Here is a 5,645-nt window from a genome sequence, read left to right on the forward strand (position 1 = left end):
TATCTGGCTGGGCACAGTGGCTCACGCCTGTAATCCCAGCACTTTGGAAGGCCGAGGAGGGCAGATCATGAGGTCAGGAGTTTGAGACCAGCCTGACCAACGTGATGAAATGCCATCTCTACTAAAAATACAAAAATTAACTAGGCATGGTGGCACGTGCCTGTAATCCCAGCTACTCAGGAGGCTGAGGCAGGAGAATTGCTTGAACCTGGGAGGCGGAGGTTGCAGTGAGCTGAGATCACATCACTGCAACCCAGCCTGGATGACAGAGAGAGACTCTGTCTCAAAAAAAAAAAGAAAGCAATATATCTAAAAATATCTCCATTCACACACAGAAACTAAGAGAGCAAAAAAAAAAAGAGAATAAAAATTGGCATGTTTCAAATATATTTATAATAAGGAAATACTTTAATGTGTGTGTGTGTGTGTGTGTGTGTGTGTGTGTGTTTTTAAAAAGACCACTTAGGTCGGGTGCAGTGGTTCAAGCCTGTAGTCCCGGCACTATGAGAGGCCAAGGCAGGAGGATGCCTTGAGCCCAGGAGTTTGAGACAAGCCTGAACAACATAGCAAGACCCCGTCTCTGAAAAAAGTACAAAAATTAGCCAGGCATGGTGGCACGTGCCTGTGGTCCCAGCTGCTTGAGAGGCTGAGGTGGGAGAATCACCTGAGCCCAGCAGGTCGAGGCTGCAGAAAGCCACAATCGTGCCTGCACTCCAGCCTAGGTGACACAGCAAGACCCTGTCTCAAAAGTAAAAGTAAATAAATAAATAAAATTTAAAAGACTGCTTAAGGATGACTACATATTTATTAAGTTTTTTTTTTTCTCACTCTATTGCCCAGGCCAGAGTGCAGTGGTGCCATCTCAGCCACTGCAACCTCCATTTCCCAGGCTCATGGAATCCTCCCACCTCAGCCTCCCAAGTAGCTGGGACCACAGACGTATGCCACTACACCTGGCTAATTTTTGTATTTTTGGTAGTGACGGGGTTTCACCAGGTTGCCCAAGCTGGTCTTGAAGTCTTGGGCTGAAGCAATCCATCCCCTTCGGCCTCACAAACCGCTGGGATCACAGGCATGAGCCACTGCGCCCAGCCTACTTAAATATTTATTACAAAAACACAGACTCTCCAAAACAGCACGAAAGAAAAAGAACACTGGTCACCAATTTCTAAAGAGTAAGATGTCCCGGCAAAAACATATTCTTCATCCTTTACCACAATGAGGATTATCTTTAAGTTTCTTTTTTATACTCTGGTATGAAAAGTCGTTTCATGGATCCAGCTTGTCTTGTTCAGCATTGGGGACGGTAGCTCACGGCAGCTACTCAGTCAATATTCATAGAACGACTGCATTAAGTGTATATATATATATAAAGAGATTGGCTAAATATGATTGTATCTAAACACAATGATATGATATAGACATTTCAAATGAGTCATAAATATTTTTCACATAGAAAGATTTTTCATAACCTAAATAAAGCAAGTAGTCAATACAGCAAGTTACAAAATAGTTTATAAAGAAGACACATGTTTTCTCTTTCTTCTCTGTCTCATTCTCTCTCTGTCACACATAACTTTTAAAACTCTGCTCATAAGCTTGACAAACAGGAGCTAGGGAAAGCCGCTACAGTGTTTGATTACTGTGCGCGTCTCTTATGTTATGTCTAAGATGTCAGAAACGGGCCTGGAGCGGTGGCTCACGCCTGTACTCCCAGCACTATTTTTTTTTTTTGAGACAGAGTCTAACTCTGTTGCCAGGCTGGAGTGCCATGGCCCAATCTTGGCTCATAGCAACCTCCACCTCCCAGGTTCAAGCGATTCCCCTGGCTCAGCCTCCCGAGTAACTGGGACTACAGGCGCACGCCACCACGCTCAGCTAGTTTTCGTATTTTTAGTAGAGAGAGGGTTTCACTGTATTGGCCAGGATGATCTCAATCTCTTGACCTCATGATCTGCCCGCCTCAGCCCCCCAAAGTGCTGGGATTACAGACGTGAGCCACTGCGCCCACCCTATCTCAGCACTTTGGGAGGCTGAGGTGGGTGATTCACCTGAGGTCAAGAGCTCGAGACCAGCCTAGCCAATATGGCAAAAACCCGTGTCTACTAAAAATACAAAAATGAGTTGGGTGTGGTGGTGGGTGCCTGTAATCCCAGCTACTCAAGAGGCTGAGGCAGCAGAATCGCTTGAACCAGGGAGGCGGAGGTTGCAGTGAGCTGAGATCATGCCGCTGAACTCCAGCCTGGATGACAAGAGTGAAACTCCATCTCAAAAAAAAAAAAAAGAGGTAAAAGAAAACATTTTTTCTACTGTCAATTAATTAATTACTTTTATTTTTTTGAGACGGAGTCTTGCCCTGTCATGCAGGCTGGAGTGCAGTGGCATAATCTCGGCTCACTGACACCTTCACCTCCCAGGCTCAAGCAATTCTCCTGCCTCAGCCTCTTGAGTAGCAGGGATTACAGGTGTCTGGCACCACACCTGGCTAATTTTTATATTTTTTTGTAGAGATGGGGTTTCACCATGTTGGCCAGGCTGGTTTCAAACTCCTGGCCTCAAGCGATCTTCCCACCTCGGCCTCCCAAAGTGCTGGGATTACAGAAGTGAGAGACCGTGCCCTGCTTGCCAGTGAATTTACTTTTGCTTCAGAGTTGCACCGGTCGTCATCAGCCCCACTGTCCCTGGTCTCTCACGGATGATGACCACACAAATCCATATCATCTGGCCTTTATCTTCAGCCTATCCCTGGCATGTTCTGTCATGGGCGTTTCTCAACAAGCCACCTGCTTAATATTCAAATCATAATGAAAACAGCTCTGTACCAGTCAGTGTGGACGTCCCAGGGTCTGCTAAGCACTCACATTAACTCAAAGTTAATGTTATCAAGCTTTAAATTGATAACATTAAAACATGCCTGCCATGAAGCAATGAAGTTCCTGGCAAAACTGACACAGTAACTCAGAACCTAAAAGTGAATTGTAGGCCGGGTGGGGTGGCTCACGCCTGTAATCCCAGCACTTTGGGAGGCCGAGGCAGGTGGACCACGAGGTCAGGAGTTCAAGATCAGCCTGGCCAACATGGTGAAGCCACATCTCTACTAAAACTACAAAAATCAGCCAGGTGCATTGGCAGGCAGGCACCTGTAGTCCCAGCTACTCAGGAGGCTGAGGCAGGAGAATCACTTGAATCCGGGTGGCAGAAGTTGCAGTAAGCCAAGGTTGTGCCACTGCACTCCAGCCTGGGCAACAGAGGAAGACTCCATCTCAAAAAAAAAAAAAAAAAAAGTGAATCCACGCACATGTATCTTACTTTCAGTCTGAAAGTCGCATCCCGAAGTGATAATAATTAACCTTCACATTGCTGGTCTGTAGCACAACAGAAGTAAACACTTAACACACTTAAATACTTCCACCTGGAAACAGTAAATCAAACTTTCTATTTACCTGTGGTGACAACTTCTGGGTTCTGAGCTTGTCTTGCCACAAACTGTGAGTCCACAGAGCAGGCAGGGGCCCGAGCTTCAGCCTGGCAGTAAGAAGATGGAGGAGGAAGTGATTACTATGTTCTCTGGATGCCCTCAACTCTCCACCGCCTTGGAAGAAGAAAGTTACCCCCTGCCCCGCAACCACACTGGTGTCGCACGGTCCTTCCCAGGAAAACCCGTGCCCTTGCCCCGACCCAGTTCCCCAGGGCACCCTTATCCCAAGCAGGCTGGGAGAGGAGGGGCCTCCCTGGTTTACCGGGGTGGGGAGGGGGAGTCGGTGGGGCAGCTGGGGCTGAGGTGGGCGTGCAGTCCCGGAGGGTCCCACGAAGCCCGGCGGTTAGACAACCGTGGGTTTTTCTTGGAAAGAATCCTGGCACTTGGAGAGCACTTCCTCTCGTTTAACTTTTAAAACAGGCTTCAGAAACGCACAGGCGCGCAGCTGTGCCCTGGCAGTTGGGGTGGGAGAGGGGACAGAGCCGACCTTCCTGACTCCCACCGGCACCACCCAGCGCCCCTCCGGCTTCACCCGCACCACGCGGGCCGCGCAGCCCAGGACTCCGGAAAGACCTGGGAATGCCCGCGCCAGACCCGCAGCGGCCCCCACCCGGAGCGACGTGGCGCGGCTTCCGCAGAGAAGCCACCCGGCCGAGCGCAGCCTGTCCGGGCTGCCGGGGGTCACCCCGCCGCGTTGGGGCACCGAGCGGGAAGTGTTCCTCAAAGGCGGTCACAGCCGGAGGAACCAACACGCGCGCCTTGGTCCGGCGGCAGCCGCCGGGCGCACCCACCCAGGGTCGGTCTGTCCGGGCCCGGGTTTCCTCGCCTCAGGGATCCCTGGGGGTCTTGGGAAGCCACGGCGCCGAGGGATGGGCAAGCCCCGATGTCCCCGCCCGAGGGCCTCCTTCCCAAGGGGCAAGCCGAAGACTCAGAGTCGCTGCGGTCGCCAGACCCGACCTCCGCGCAGCGCCAAGTCTGGGACAGCCGCGGAGTCTGGGGTTCCGAGCAGGCCCCCCGCGCTAGGAGGGAGGCGGAGCAGGGCCCCGGGACACCTTGCACGAGTCCTCGGCGTGTGTCCTCGCCCCTCGCTCTCAGGTCTCCGGCCGCGCACCCTGACCCGGGGACCCCGGGCCCCCGAGACCTCGAGACCCCGGGCCCCGCGCATGCGCCGCCCAGCCCCTGCCCCTCCCCCGTCCGCCGCCGTCTGGGTCCCGGGACTGGGTAAGCCCGGCCCGCGGACCCCCGCGCGCGCCCGCCCGCCCCTGGGCACCTGGACCGCGGTCCGCCGCCTGCCGGTCCGTGGGGCGAGCGCCGAAGGAGGCGGCGCCGGGCAGGGCGCTAGCGGCCGCCTCCGCCCCCGCCGCCCGCTGCCCCTGCCGCGGGGCCGCCGCGTCCACGGCCCATGCCCGGCGCCGCCTCTGCGCGTCCGTGCCAGCCGCGCCCCTGCGACACGCGCCGCCCCTCGGCCCGCCCCGGTCCGCGCGGGCTCCTGTCCCCGGGCCCGACCCGGAAGCCCCGCCCGCCCCGCGCGCCCTCGGGGCGCCCAGGCCCGGGCCACGGGACACACCCCCCGGACGGCGGCGGCCGATTGGCTGCTCGCGGGGGCGGGGCCCCGGGAGCGCTCGGCTGCTCCCACCTAGTGCCTCGCGTCCGCTGCAACCAGGGGAAACTGAGGCCGGATAGGTGGAGGAGTCCTCCAAGGTCACCGCCGGGACACCGCTGAGCGTGGGCGCCCCTGCGGCCCCGCGCACCCGAATGGGACTGAATTCGAGGAGGGGACGCGCGGCCGCTGAGCGGGTGGAGGTTCCCGCTGAGTGCCCGTGCCACGCTGGCGAGTCCCTCCTGCCTCCTCCGGGAGCCGGGCTCCGCCGTTCGGTGCGATGAGCAGGTCTAGACCCGGGACCGGGTGCCCTTGAGCCTCCAAAGTGCGTGGGGTGGGAGGCGGGCCGGGAAGGACCTTGTCCCTGGAACCCAGGATGCAAAATAAGGGGAAGGGGAAGGCGAGCTGGGAGGACGAGGAAACAGGTGGCAGGAGGTGCCAGGGCGGTGTGGCGGGCGGGGGAACGAGAAGGGTGAAGGGCAACGCGGACGGGCTCAGGGAGGCGCCGCTAGCTCCGACCCCACATCTCCACCCATCTTCCGTGGCCCGAGAGCCATGCGCGCCCCC

At 56.1% G+C, this 5,645-nt stretch overlaps 1 protein-coding gene across 2 annotated transcripts in view; it reads right to left on the reverse strand.

Moving 5' to 3' along the window:
* Positions 1-4,884, reverse strand: part of PPARA (peroxisome proliferator activated receptor alpha) — an 84,649-nt gene extending 79,765 nt beyond the window's left edge. The window contains exons 1-2 of one of the 2 annotated variants that reach the window (XM_017529457.2): positions 4,749-4,884; positions 3,444-3,525 (exon numbers count right to left, since the gene is read on the reverse strand). The gene's annotated coding sequence lies outside the window, so the exon portion shown is untranslated. Of the gene's footprint in view, positions 1-3,443; positions 3,526-4,435; positions 4,620-4,748 lie in introns of those variants that run through there. The other variant, XM_037738896.1, reaches the window with a different exon arrangement.
* Between the last annotated feature and the right edge of the window lie 761 nt (positions 4,885-5,645).

This window comes from Cebus imitator, unplaced genomic scaffold, assembly GCF_001604975.1.
Source record: "Cebus imitator isolate Cc_AM_T3 unplaced genomic scaffold, Cebus_imitator-1.0 Scaffold59, whole genome shotgun sequence".
Lineage (NCBI taxonomy): Eukaryota > Metazoa > Chordata > Mammalia > Primates > Cebidae > Cebus > Cebus imitator.